Here is a 15,271-nt window from a genome sequence, read left to right as displayed (position 1 = left end):
TTGGTTTCCGACACTCCTGGCTTGTCAGAGGAAGACAGGATAGAAATGTCGTTAGCTCGCTTGTCCCAACGTTTTAGAGTTCGTGGAGGTCTTTTCGCAGAACCAGAAATTAGAAAGTATCGCTATGGTAGCAAATTGACTTCGATCTCTTCCAGTGATTTGAAAGAGTTTAAAGATGAATTGTCGCAGTGTTTGCTTTACGCGAAAGCTTATGGTCAGCGTGATAAATTAGAAGGACGTTTTGTTTTGGATTTGGCTAAGCGACTCCCGTTTGACGCTAAGCAGCGTTATCTTGACTTTTTAGGTGATCAGTATGGTAGCACTGAGGAACCTACTTTTCAGAGTTTGTTTGATTTTGTAGTACGGGAGGAAACGCGCAAGTCGACTGATTTTAGCATTATGCTAATGGGCGATTCTGGTGAGTCGCGGCATTTTAAAAAGTTTGGCAAAGGAAAATTGTCTTCATGTCCGGTTAGGCAGACGTCTGTAAAACCCCATGATAATGTCATGTCAGGAAGTTCGCAGTACTCGACTGCTGTTGGCGCACCGCGCGGTGGTGAGGCTAGACGAAAAGACCTGCCGGCATGTATTTGTTGTTCGTCACGTGGTCAAGTTGAATATCATTTTTTGTCTAATTGTAAAGAATTTTTGCGCTTGACACCTAAAGATCGGAGAGATGTCATTGTGAAAGCTGACAAATGCTTGAATTGTTTGCGCCAGCATATGGTTAGAGACTGTAATCATGCAAATAACTGTAGTAAATGTGGACCTACCAACGATAGGAAACACTGTTTTCTTCTGCATGATTTTTATGTGACGTCACGTGATTCTCTGGATTCGGTCGATAAAGATGAGGCTGGTGCCAGAGTTCCTGTGCGTAATGTTAAGATTGGAAATGTTAAAGCAGCCTTTAACCGCATTACTGCTGCTCGTGTTTTGAATCCAATGACTGGCAAATCGAAGTTGGTGTATTGTCAGCATGATCCTGGTTCGCAGTTGACGTTTGTTTCGAGTGATTTGGTGTGCGAACTTGGTCTTAAACCGTATGATAAAGCGTCGTTTAAAATGGATACTCTGGCTGGTCAGAAACCTACTTGTGCTGACCTTGTTAAACTCAACATCCAGTCGTTAGAGACGAATGAACTGTTTTGTGATATAACTTCGGTGGTTAACCCAGCTTGGGCTGACGATGTTAAGACTTTACCACATAAGTGTTCCCGACAATTTTCACCAAATCAAACGTCATATAAAAACCGTTCAAGTCTACTGAATATTACGTCATGGAAATTCCTAAAACATGAGCCAAAATTGCACCAGCGTTCATAAGAATTGTGTCAAACCTGTTTGGGCCTGTTTGGGCCTGTTTAAACAGGAAATATTACATCAGCTTTAAACACCTGTTGGAATGACTTCATAATTGTCTTTCATTATTGCGTCACAGTACTGCATACGTGAATTTGAGATATTGCTATCTATTTTGGTCATTCGTAAAATGATTGTTTGAAAGTTGGCCGCACATTTAACTGTTGGCTTAGTGCTTGCTAGCTGGACAAAGATTCTGTCTTTTATCCAAGTAATTTGTATTGTAGTGACAGTTTTTAGGTGTACGGCGTTGCACCAGTCATTTCGATAGCCGCGGGCTAATTTTACTGGAATACACTGTTTGAATAGACGTTTCGAAAGTGTGTTTATTTTTGGGTCATTGCATGCAGACGAACGGATTTGGGAATCTTACGTTACAATTTTCCCACGAAGAGATTATGGTTTACCGCTGTGACCATAAAAAAATAAAAGACGAAGTTAGTTAGTTGGTAGGCCAAGAAGCACTTAGAAGCAAAGAAATAATAAAAGAAGATCTTATTGGTTGGTAGTCTAAAGAAGCAAAGAAAATTAAAGACATTTCTTCTCGGTAGGCAACTGAAGAACTTTAAGCTAAAAAGTAAAGACATTTCTTCTCAGTTTGGTACAGAAGAAAAATAACTTTGACATTCATTGGCAAGAAAGAAGATTAAAGGCAATCCATCTGTGCTTGAAGATTCAAGTGGAAGAATCCAAGCAAGTTTTGTGGACTTTAGGACTTCATATTCGTACAGCTACGGTATCGTGCATTTAAATTCTTTTTTGTATTTTTACGGTCTTTACAGTTAAGTTTTTTATAACTTAAATTTTGTGTGTTTGTGTAACTTAATTTTTTAATTGTTAAATTTAGCCCTAACATTTAATATGTCTACACTCGGTGGCGACAGGGACTCGACCGCCGTCGACTCGACTGAGTTTAAGCCTGATGATGTTCTTTGCGGTCGGGCAGGCCATTCTGGGGAGGGACCCATTAACGATGAGGCTAAGTCAGTTCGAGAGGCCCGGCATCTTAGACGGGATATTTTGACTCAAATTGGGAAACTTTCTGTGGCCCTAGGTTCTTTGAGTGATAAGCAGGAACTGTTAATTTTTAGATCTAAGTTATCTACTTTAGAAGAGGAATTACGGCATTTCCATGCTCTTTTGAGTAAAATTGTTAACTCTGCAATCTTGGCAGAACTTCGTGATAGGGTAGATCCCGAATTTAACTCGTTAAAAAATAACTTCGAACAAAAAGAAAGTGAGTTGTCAGATAGGTTGGATGCTGACATACATCCTGAGGATAGCGCCTCAAATGTAAGCACTAGGATGTCTGAGAGCTCGTCACGGATAGTTGCACAAATTAACCTACAGTTAAGACGAGAGGAGCTCCAGATCCAAGCTGAGGCCGAAGCAAGAGCTGCTGAGGCCATCGCAAGAGCTGAAGCCATACGAGCTGAGGCTGCCGCGAGAGCTGAGGCCGCACGAGCAGAGGCTGCCGCAAGAGCTGAGGCCATACGAGCTGAGGCTGCCGCGAGAGCTGAGGCCGACGCGAGAGCTGCTGAGGCCGCACGAGCAGAGGCTGCCGCGAGAGCTGAGGCCGAAGCGAGAGCTGCTGAGGCCGCCGCGAGAGCCGAAGCTAGAGCTGCTGAGTTCGCACTCAAAGACGCTCAGTTGAGGGCTGAACAACGTAAGGAAGTGGCATTAGCTGAATATCGATCAGAGGTGGGCTCCCGGCGTAGCTCTAAGAAGGGATCTTCTAGGCATTCCAGAAGTGAACATCAATCACAGTTTAATTTACATAACCTTTTCCAGACGCCTGTTCAATCTGTAAGTGGACCAGTACAATCCACATCTTTTCAAGCTGTTTCAGGAGGTCTCAGGGCCGCGGCTAAGGGTCTTCCGAAGGCTGTAGAGCCAAGGTCTGCAAATTACAACCGAACTCCTCCCCCAGAGCGTACAGGTCACGGGGCCGCCATTAGCAGTAATGCTTTGCCCCCTTCAAAGTTTTCTGCGCCGCTAGTTGCTAATCGCCCAGCTACACGTAATTTGGGTGGTTGTGAGAGGCGTATCGCGTCTCCTGATTTTAACGTGTTTGAGGATCGTGATCAGGCTGTGCATGTGACTGAGCCCACTCAGCCCCTTAAGGGATATAGCTTGTCTTCTCCCGCTAAATCGAGTTCTCAACAGCAGGATTGCTTTTTTGAATACCAAAATAGTAGGACGTTCTTCGATAAGGCGGCCTTGATTGGTTACGATGGTAATAATATGCCATTTGTCTTCTTTAAAAATCGTGTTATGGCCTTGATGGCAGCTTCGCCCTTTAAGGGAACTCGTTTGACTTTGTTGCAAGCAGCTTGTGTTAGAACAGCTGCACAAACGATTGCTAATTTGGTTTCCGACACTCCTGGCTTGTCAGAGGAAGACAGGATAGAAATGTCGTTAGCTCGCTTGTCCCAACGTTTTGGAATTCGTGGAGGTCTTTTCGCAGAACCAGAAATTAGAAAGTATCGCTATGGTAGCAAATTGACTTCGATCTCTTCCAGTGATTTGAAAGAGTTTAAAGATGAATTGTCGCAGTGTTTGCTTTACGCGAAAGCTTATGGTCAGCGTGATAAATTAGAAGGACGTTTTGTTTTGGATTTGGCTAAGCGACTCCCGTTTGACGCTAAGCAGCGTTATCTTGACTTTTTAGGTGATCAGTATGGTAGCACTGAGGAACCTACTTTTCAGAGTTTGTTTGATTTTGTAGTACGGGAGGAAACGCGCAAGTCGACTGATTTTAGCATTATGCTAATGGGCGATTCTGGTGAGTCGCGGCATTTTAAAAAGTTTGGCAAAGGAAAATTGTCTTCATGTCCGGTTAGGCAGACGTCTGTAAAACCCCATGATAATGTCATGTCAGGAAGTTCGCAGTACTCGACTGCTGTTGGCGCACCGCGCGGTGGTGAGGCTAGACGAAAAGACCTGCCGGCATGTATTTGTTGTTCGTCACGTGGTCAAGTTGAATATCATTTTTTGTCTAATTGTAAAGAATTTTTGCGCTTGACACCTAAAGATCGGAGAGATGTCATTGTGAAAGCTGGCAAATGCTTGAATTGTTTGCGCCAGCATATGGTTAGAGACTGTAATCATGCAAATAACTGTCGTAAGTGTGGGCCTAACAACGATAGGAAACACTATTTTTTTCTGCATGATTTTTATGTGACGTCACGTGATTCTCTGGATTCGGTCGGTAAAGATGATGCTCGTGCCAGAGTTCCTGTGCGTAATGTTAAGATTGGAAATGTTAAAGCAGCTTTTAACCGCATTACTGCTGCTCGTGTTTTGAATCCAATGACTGGCAAATCGAAGTTGGTGTATTGTCAGCATGATCCTGGTTCGCAGTTGACCTTTGTTTCGAGTGACTTGGTGTGCGAACTTGGTCTTAAACCGTATGATAAAGCGTCGTTTAAAATAGATACTCTGGCTGGTCAGAAACCTACTTGTGCTGACCTTGTTAAACTCAACATCCAGTCGTTAGAGACTGATGAACTGTTTTGTGATATAACCTCGGTGGTTAACCCAGCTTGGGCTGACGATGTTAAAACTTTACCTCATAAACAAGATTTAAGTGGTTTCCGTCATTTTCATGACGTGAATATGTTTCATTTGAATGATTGTAGTACTGTAGATGTACTGATTGGCAATGACAACGCTTATTTGATGTGGGCAAAAGAAGAACGTGTTGGTGAAAATCGCAGTGAACCGCATGCTTTACTCACTCCTCTCGGTTGGTTGGCTTGTGGTGGTAAGTCACCCTTAGTTGAAAGCGTTGCAAATGTGTGCAGAGTGCAGACGTCTTCAGAGTCGGATGTCATCTCTGGCTTTCAGCGTAAAATTGAGTCTCGTGATATGGAAATAGCAGACCTGAATAAAGTCATTCAGGATTTGACTTTGCAAAATGAAACCTGTGAATTGTCTCGCAATGATATTTTGGCTAGAGAACTTGTCGCACCGAATATTGAGTTGAAAGATGGTCGATTTGAGATACCTGTACCGTTGAAGGAAGATATTGATTTACCTAACAATTTTGTGTTGGCGTCAGATAGAGCTGCTGCTTTAAGAAAGAAAGCTTTAAAACAACCTGAACTTCGTGATTTCCTTACTGACACCATGAAAGATCTTAAATCTAATGGCTATATTGAGCGTGCTGGTGAAGCAGGAAATGTCAAGGGATTTGAATGGTATTTACCATACTTTGTGACGTCACAATTAAAAAAGTGCATTGTTTACGATGGCAAGTCTGAATTTCGAGGAACTTGTGTTAATGATGTAATGTTTTCGGGTCCTGACTTGTTAAACCCTCTGGTAGATGTCTTGGCTAGATTTCGGCTTGGTGGATTTGGTCTCATGGCTGATGTGACTAAATGCTTCTTTCAAATAAAGTTACCTGAGTCGCAGAGGGATTTGTTTCGTATATTGTGGTTTGAAGATGATGACCTTGAAAGTGGAAAGATTGTACCGTTTCGTTTTTGTGTACACCCTTGGGGAATAAAGAGTAGCCCATATATCGCTTGCTTGGCTATAAAGAAAATGATCGAGCAGAACCCCATCAGTGCTGGTGAATTGACTCTCTGCAATATTGCAAATAATATGTACATGGATGATTTTATATTTTCGGCTGATAGCTTAGAGGAAGCTCAGCAAATCACTCATGAATCAATTGCTTTGTTTGATAGCCGTGGGTTTAAACTTGTTAAGTGGAGTGCTAACAAGGAGGCTATGATTGTCTTGTCAAATTTGGATAATGAGATGCTTTCACCTTTGATTCGTGACATTGACTTTCAGACTGAAAATATGACTTTGCCATCAGCGAAGACATTGGGTTGTGTGTGGCAAACCGAGTCTGACGAGATGCGTATCGCATGTTCCTTAAAGCCCTTAGCTAAACACACGCGCCGAAGTATGCTCAGTCAGCTTGGACAAAATTTTGATCCGCTAGGCTTTGGAGCGCCATTTTTTCTAAAAGCACGCCTTATACTTCAGCAATTGGCGATAGACAAGTTTGATTGGGACACCGAGGTCCCTGATAGCTTTGTTAAAGAGTGGGAGTCGTGGCTTCGCTCTTTGGACCTGCTTAAGGATTTTTCGTTACCGAGATGGTATTTTGCAAACTCTGGTGTGTGCAGTCCGGATGATATTGTTTCATATCAATTGCATGGGTTTAGTGATGCTTCGAATCAAGCTTTCTCTTCTGTTGTTTACTTACGTAGACTGGTTAACGGAGTTCCGAGTGTGTCTTTCGTTCTGGGTAAATCTACCATTGTTGTAAAAAATCAGTTTTCTTGGCCGATAGCTAGGAAAGAGCTTGTTGCCGCTTTAAATACAGCAAGACTCGTGAAGCAGGCCTACGAGGCATTGAAGCTGCCCGACTGCAGTAAGTATTTTTGGTGTGATTCTCGGACTGTGTTGCAGTGGGTAAAAAACCCTGATTTACGTTTGAATAAGTTTATTACGCGTCGAGTTGAGCATATTTTATTGTTATCTGGAGCCCAGGATTGGCGTTTTTGCCCTACTGATATGAACCCAGCTGATGTTGGCACAAGGCCAAATCTTATTACAAAGAAAGAGTTTCGAGAGTTGTGGTTAAATGGTTCTAGTCTTCTCTATCAGTGTGAAGAAATTCCATCTGTAGAAAACCCCACTCCAGTACCTGTCCATAGCCTATATCTTCGTGACGAAGAGGGGTCGCTTGACGTTGGACAGGGTGGCTTTCACAGATTGATTGAGGCCGCACCTTCTTTGTATGTTATGAAAAAGAGAATTGCTTATTTGGTTGCTTTTGTTGAATTTTTGTGCTGTAAAACGAAAAAGCGTAGCTTTATGAAGCCAAAACTGGACGCCTCTTATCTTGATAGAGCCTTAGACTTAACTGTGAAGTTTGTTCAGAAAAGCGTGTATGGCGATGTGTTACATTTAATGACCAAACGATCGCCGGATGCACTTGAGGAAGTGATAAAGCGGGGTAGTGTTGGCGCTTCGCAACGTGAGAAGGAACGCTTGAAAGGATTGCGTTCACTTAAAAAGTACAGACCTTGTGTAGATGATGCTGGTGTAATCCGCATTGAAGGGCGCTTAAGTAATTCTCCCGAGATTTCTCTAGAAGCAAAGCATCCGATTGTTTTGCCTTCGAAGCACCCCTTCACTAGGCTTGTTGTACTGTCGCATCATAATCGAAATGCGCACTGTGGAGTACAGCACACTTTGTTGTCTACGCGACAGAAGTTTTGGATCGCTAATGGTAATGCTTCCGTGAAGAGGTATCTTAATGATTGTGGTGTATGTGCGATTGAGAAAGCTCGGCCTAAAAGGCAGCTCATGTCTGATTTACCTTTGTCTCGCACAACTGCCCATAGGAAACCCTTTTTTGATTGCAGCTTAGACTATCTTGGACCATTGACCTTTGTTGAAGGTAGGAGTCACAAAAAAGCTTGGGGACTCTTATTCACATGTATGGCATCTCGCGCTATTCATGTTGAGCTGGTTACGTCATTGTCGCTGAGTGATTTTTTACTTGCCTTTACAAGGTTTACAGATTTACGTGGGCAGGTTAATGCTATCTATTCCGATAATGGAAGTACCTTTCAGGCAGCATCTAAGAAGTTACCCGAGTTGATAGAATCAGCTGAATTTCACAACGCCCTGAGACAGAGAGAGATAAACTGGGTATTTATACCTCCATATGCTCCGGCGCAAGGTGGCGCCTGGGAAGCAATGGTAAAACAATTTAAAATTGCATTTTTTCACATTTTGGACTCTTCAATTCGTAAGCCCAATTTTATTGAACTGCTTACGTACACAGGCAGTGCCGTTCGGATCGTGAACGAACGCCCTTTGGTACCTTTGAGTGACGACCCTAGGGATTTTACTGTCATCACCCCTGCCTCACTTTTGACCCCATACTTAGACCCATACTGTGCTGTTGGGCAACCACATGATCGTGACCAATTAAGAAGGGATTATCAGTTCAATTTGTCACTTTCTCAGCAGTTTTGGAGTAAATGGATCGATTTTTACTTGCCAGGTCTTCAGGGCCGGAAAAAATGGCTAAAAATGGCCGAGAATTTGGAGCCTGGTCAACTTGTAGTGGTAGGTTCTCTCCAAGACATTGGTAAACGTGGGAAGTATCAACTTGGGAGGGTGCATGAGGTAGTTCCACAAATTAGGAAAGGGAAGCCTGTGGTTCGTAGAGCCAAAGTTGCCGTCTGCAACTATGATGAGAGTACGGGGAAAGTAAAAGTAGACTACGTGTTGAGGGATATTTCGTGCCTCGCCCCCGTAAAGAACACCTAAGTGTTAGGGTTTGAGCCTGGTTTTGTCTGCGGTGGCCGACCCTTGTCTGAGTCCGGAACAGTCGGTTATTATCGCAACAATTGTATATAGCGTCATTTTAGCGTGTACCTATGGTACCAATTTCATGTATCGTCGTGTATTATTCCGTATTGTTGTTCATTCTTTGCATGCCCTTTGTATTTACGTATTAACTTAAACGTGAGTGATTCAAACAGTTTGTGTATCGTGTGTTTTTATTCATTGGCTCACAATTGTCGTCATTTCTTTTTAGTTATGCCATGTCAGACTGTCATAACTAGGGGCCGCTATGTTCCCGACAATTTTCACCTATTCAAACGTCATATAAAAACCGTTCAAGTCTACTGAATATTACGTCATGGAAATTCCTAAAACATGAGCCAAAATTGCACCAGCGTTCATAAAAATTGTGTCAAACCTGTTTGGGCCTGTTTGGGCCTGTTTAAACAGGAAATATTACATCAGCTTTAAACACCTGTTGGAATGACTTCATAATTGTCTTTCATTATTGCGTCACAGTACTGCATACGTGAATTTGAGATATTGCTATCTATTCTGGTCATTCGTAAAATGATTGTTTGAAAGTTGGCCGCACATTTAACTGTTGGCTTAGTGCTTGCTAGCTGGACAAAGGTTCCGTCTTTTATCCAAGTAATTTGTATTGTAGTGACAGTTTTTAGGTGTACGGCGTTGCACCAGTCATTTCGATAGCCGCGGGCTAATTTTACTGGAATACACTTTTGAATAGACGTTTCGAAAGTGTGTTTATTTTTGGGTCATTGCATGCAGACGAACGGATTTGGGAATCTTACGTTACAATTTTCCCACGAAAAGATTATGGTTTACCGCTGTGACCAATAAGCAGGATTTAAGTGGTTTCCGTCATTTTCATGACGTGAATATGTTTCATTTGAATGATTGTAGTACTGTAGATGTACTGATTGGAAACGACAACGCTTATTTGATGTGGGCAAAAGAAGAACGTGTTGGTGAAAATCGCAGTGAACCGCATGCTTTACTCACTCCTCTCGGTTGGTTGGCTTGTGGTGGTAAGTCACCCTTAGTTGAAAGCGTTGCAAATGTGTGCAGAGTGCAGACGTCTTCAGAGTCGGATGTCATCTCTGGCTTTCAGCGTAAAATTGAGTCTCGTGATATGGAAATAGCAGACCTGAATAAAGTCATTCAGGATTTGACGTTGCAAAATGAAACCTGTGAATTGTCTCGCAATGATATTTTGGCTAGAGAACTTGTCGCACCGAATATTGAGTTGAAAGATGGTCGATTTGAGATACCTGTACCGTTGAAGGAAGATATTGATTTACCTAACAATTTTGTGTTGGCGTCAGATAGAGCTGCTGCTTTAAGAAAGAAAGCTTTAAAACAACCTGAACTTCGTGATTTCCTTACTGACACCATGAAAGATCTTAAATCTAATGGCTATATTGAGCGTGCTGGTGAAGCAGGAAATGTCAAGGGATTTGAATGGTATTTACCATACTTTGTGACGCCACAATTAAAAAAGCGCATTGTTTACGATGGCAAGTCTGAATTTCGAGGAACTTGTGTTAATGATGTAATGTTTTCGGGTCCTGATTTGTTAAACCCTCTGGTAGATGTCTTGGCTAGATTTCGGCTTGAAAGGTTTGGTTTCATGGCCGATGTGATAAAATTGCATTTTTTCACATTTTGGACTCTTCAATTCGTAAGCCCAATTTTATTGAACTGCTTACGTACACAGGCAGTGCCGTTCGGATCGTGAACGAACGCCCTTTGGTACCTTTGAGTGACGACCCTAGGGATTTTACTGTCATCACCCCTGCCTCACTTTTGACCCCATACTTAGACCCATACTGTGCTGTTGGGCAACCACATGATCGTGACCAATTAAGAAGGGATTATCAGTTCAATTTGTCACTTTCTCAGCAGTTTTGGAGTAAATGGATCGATTTTTACTTGCCAGGTCTTCAGGGCCGGAAAAAATGGCTAAAAATGGCCGAGAATTTGGAGCCTGGTCAACTTGTAGTGGTAGGTTCTCTCCAAGACATTGGTAAACGTGGGAAGTATCAACTTGGGAGGGTGCATGAGGTAGTTCCACAAATTAGGAAAGGGAAGCCTGTGGTTCGTAGAGCCAAAGTTGCCGTCTGCAACTATGATGAGAGTACGGGGAAAGTAAAAGTAGACTACGTGTTGAGGGATATTTCGTGCCTCGCCCCCGTAAAGAACACCTAAGTGTTAGGGTTTGAGCCTGGTTTTGTCTGCGGTGGCCGACCCTTGTCTGAGTCCGGAACAGTCGGTTATTATCGCAACAATTGTATATAGCGTCATTTTAGCGTGTACCTATGGTACCAATTTCATGTATCGTCGTGTTTATTCTTATTGCTGTTCATTCTTTGCATGCCCTTTGTATTTGCGTATTAACTTAAACGTGAGTGATTCAAACAATTAGTGTATCATGTGTTTTTATTCATTGGCTCACAATTGTCGTCAATTCTTTTTTAGTTATGCCATGTCAGACTGTCATAACTAGGGGCCGCTATGTTCCAGACAATGGTTCACCTATTCAAACGTCATATAAAAACCGTTCAAGTCTACTGAATATTACGTCATGCAAGTTGCTAGAAATGTGCCAAAATTGCACCATCGTTCATAAGATTTGTGTCAAACCTGTTTAAGTGTTTAAACTTGTTTGGACCTGTTTGGGCCTGTTTCGGTTTGAAACCTGTTTAAACATGAATACATTGGATTACTAGCTTTGGACACCTGTTTTGAATTGCGTGACAATGTCTTCATTTATTGCGTCACAGTTACTTTCTACGTGAATTTGAGATATTGATATCTATTCTGGTCATTCGTGAAATGGTTGCTTGAAAGTTAGTCGCACATTTAACTGTTGGCTTAGTGCTTGCTAGCTGGACAAAAGTTCCGTCTTTTATCCAAGTAATCTGTTCTGTAGTGACAGTTTAAGTGGTGTACGGCGTTGCACCCCCTCGTTTTCGGTAGCCGCGGGCTAATTTTACAGAAATACACTGTTTGAAAAGAAGTTCAAGTGTGTGTTTCTTCGGTCATTATATACAGACGAACGGATTTGGGAATCTTATGTTACAATTTTCCCACGAAGAGATTATGGTTTACCGCTGTGACCACAAGTCTATGATCAATAATATATTTGCTCATCACAAATTTATTTATAACATCACAAAGCATCACAATAATGGTAATTTGAAACGCACTCAATTGCACAACCACTTAACATGCTCACTGCACAGCATGCATGTGAAGTTTAACGCGAACATCTTGCATGTGAGTTCAAAGGCTTCAAAACGAGTTTGAAGGCTATTAAAATTTTGATTGTTGTTTTTCAATAAAATTTGCTAAAAAAAATTTTGTACCAATATTTGAGCCCCAAATTTTGGGGTGCGACTTATACACGAATGCGACTTTAACATGGATAAATACGGTATACGAACTAATAGCCTAGTTTTGCGTGGGAGTGTTTCAAGCAAAATAGGCTACCGGTACGGTGTTATATTTCAAATTTTCTTCATTTTCGCAGTGATGTACGAGCATACAAAAAATATTGACGCCGTCAGCGTAAACGCATACGTTCGAAAAAACATACGCCGTATGCGTCAACGCAACTTGGAAAAAAGTTGGCGGCGTCAACGTCAGCGCATACACTAGCGTAAACTAATTTTGTTTGCTAGGTGCCAAACATTCACACGGTATAAACCACTCGAAACAAACAAGTTTTATTTTGAATTTCCACGAAGAAACACAAGCATCTGAAAGTGTTCATCTGACAATTTGCTGTGTTTTGGTTCCAATATGTCTTTGCCCATTGAAAACATTCTTTCAACTGCAGCGCTGGAAGGTATTGGCGGATGTATTGGCGTGTTGTAGAGAAAAAAATACATTAAAAAGTATGCGTTGACGCTATGCGCTAAAAAACCGCGAAAACTTTACGGCGTAGCCTCAAGCGCAAACTATCCAAAAAAATGTGGCCGCAAGCGTCAGCGCAAACAAAAAGTCTACGCCGCAAGTAGCCAATGCGGCGTAGAATTTTCGGCGTATGCGTACATCTCTGCATTTTTGTTACGGTCCATAAGTTCTTTGCATTGATTTTCTTTTCGAAATAAACTTCTCAAACGAAATAAAGTCTTTTGACCGATTTGCTTCAAACACAATGAAATTTGGTTTTTTAACAAACTAGACCTGTCACAGAATTGTAGATCAGTGCAGTCCAAATTAATTTTGTCTGTGGTTATTTGTCTGGAAGCCAATGACTATGCTAACTCAAATTATTGACACTAAATTTGTAATATCGTAGTTGAGAAAAATTATTTTATTAGCCTATGCGATTTAACAACATGACATGAACAATCGGAACGCTCGCTGCATCAACAAGGGTATAAAATATTTGTAATTCAACACAGAAGAATTGTAATTCAACCATATCGTTCTGGCGAAAGTAAATCACTAACTTACAACAAGTAGCCTATTGTGATGCCTAACTCTTGGAATTTTTTTTATTCTGCAGGAAATATTGACCAAACACCGCGTGCGATAGGTTATTTATGAACAGCGAGTTGAATTCATAGCCCATACATTGCTCACTAAACCAAAACAGCTTACGGATGTCTTAAACAAAAAACATACGTAACTTCGATTAGATAAGCTATCTATATCAGTGTTTCTCAACCTTTTTTGGCCCAACGCCCCCTTTATGAACTGGCAAAATGTTACCGCCCCCCAACAAAAACAATTAATTACGAAAAGTGAATATAAACAATAAATATCATACTATTAATACTACAAAAAGTGCTCAATGCCATGCAAAAAGCCAAGCAGAGCGAAATACATCAAATATAGGCTATAGCTACCAGTCTCTAAAACCCTTACAGCAGGGGCGTATCCTCAATGGAAGCAAGGGAAGCATTGCTTCCCCTGTCAAAATTGAAAAAAGAGAAAATTATATTTTTCAGTAAAACGGTTTCGTAATTTCTTTACCTGAATACAAATTAGAACGGTTTCTATCTCATATCACCGTGTGATTTCAGCTCGGTTTTAATTTTAAAAAAGTTGGAAGCTTACGGAAGCGAAGATTCGTATAGCTTCCCTTGCTCTCGTTTTTGCTACACTAAGAAACAAGTGAAAGACTAAGGAAAAAAAGCAGAGCAAAGTTTGCGCGAGTTACGTTTCTTTTAACTAATTCATGGAAGCAACTTTTCAATCGCTTCCCTGTCGCAGGGTTACCAGATTGGCTAAATTCCTCAAATTAGGCTTTTTAAAATTAATTTTTCAAAATGCATAATAATCAATATTTCTGAAATATTGCAACCCTACCAGATGAAACCATGTTCACCATTGTTCAAGATATGTTCTATACTTGTTTAATACTCGTAATGTGGCGGATTAAAACTCATCCACTACAGTCCTTTTATACTTGCTATTTTTCGGGCTATACTTGCAGAATTATTTTTGCTACAATTTATTGAAGTCCGCTACAAGTCATAAAATGTATGTACACTTTATTATTTTTAATAAAAACAGGTAAATATATCTATTTGGCCCTTTTGTCTAATATTTTCCTTGTTTTGGCTTATTTTTGTATTATGTTAGCTTTTAGATCTTATCATAGTCTGGCAACTCTGCTCTGTTGGATATTGCGTCGCGGGTTAAAAATGAAAAAAATTTAAAGCGCTGTTATAATTATAATATCGGCCTAGTAAGCAAAAGTTTGAGCCAAATGTTGGCTTTGCACTGCTATCCTGGCTGGATAAACTTTGGCATAAGACAGGATATGTGAGGTCGAGGCTAAACTTGACTGAAATGAATTCTGGCTTAAGCTACTACAGGCTACAGCAGTAGGTAACTGTAGCTGAGTTTTTGGTGTTTTCCAATTTTAGCCGTATTTTTTGCCCGTTCGTGCGTAAGAGCTACCATTATTAAGTTAATAGCTGTTTATCTGCTTATAAATTTTATACAAATATTACCCTAAAAGTGTTTCCAGAAAGCACTATAATCCATTACTTGAGTGTAATTTTGCAAAAAGTTTTTCCGGGGGGGCATGCCCCCGGACCCCCCTAGAAAACACGTGCCTTCGGCACGCTCTGATTTCCCACGAGTTTTATTGCTTCCCTTGCTCAACCAACCAGAATACGCCACTGCCTTACAGCCTGTTTTACCCTAAAAGGGGGATCATCAGAATTTTGATGATCTCCCTTTTAGGGTGAAACAGGCTGTAAGGGTTTTAGAGACTAGTAACTATAATTATTTGATGAAAAGCAAAGATATATTGGCGAGCATGAAAACAGTATAGGCTAGGCCTACTGGTAGTCAGTGTGAACCTTGGGCTTGGTGACAAAGTGCCAGTTTCTTCACATCCGGTGTAAAGTCAGTGAGAAACATTCGAAGATCACCTCTTATGTCAAGTGGGTTTGGCTGTTTGGTATGTAGCAGAACAACACAGCTGAATCCCTTTTCCACCATGTATGAGGTAGGAAATGCTACCACGAAGATACGAGCTCTTTGACGAAATCGTTACGCTGGGCGGTAGATGGGTTAAACCAGAAGGCTCCCT

The sequence above is a fragment of the Aplidium turbinatum genome, chromosome 1, assembly GCF_918807975.1.
Source record: "Aplidium turbinatum chromosome 1, kaAplTurb1.1, whole genome shotgun sequence".
NCBI lineage: Eukaryota > Metazoa > Chordata > Ascidiacea > Aplousobranchia > Polyclinidae > Aplidium > Aplidium turbinatum.
Note: the sequence above shows the minus strand (reverse complement) of the source record.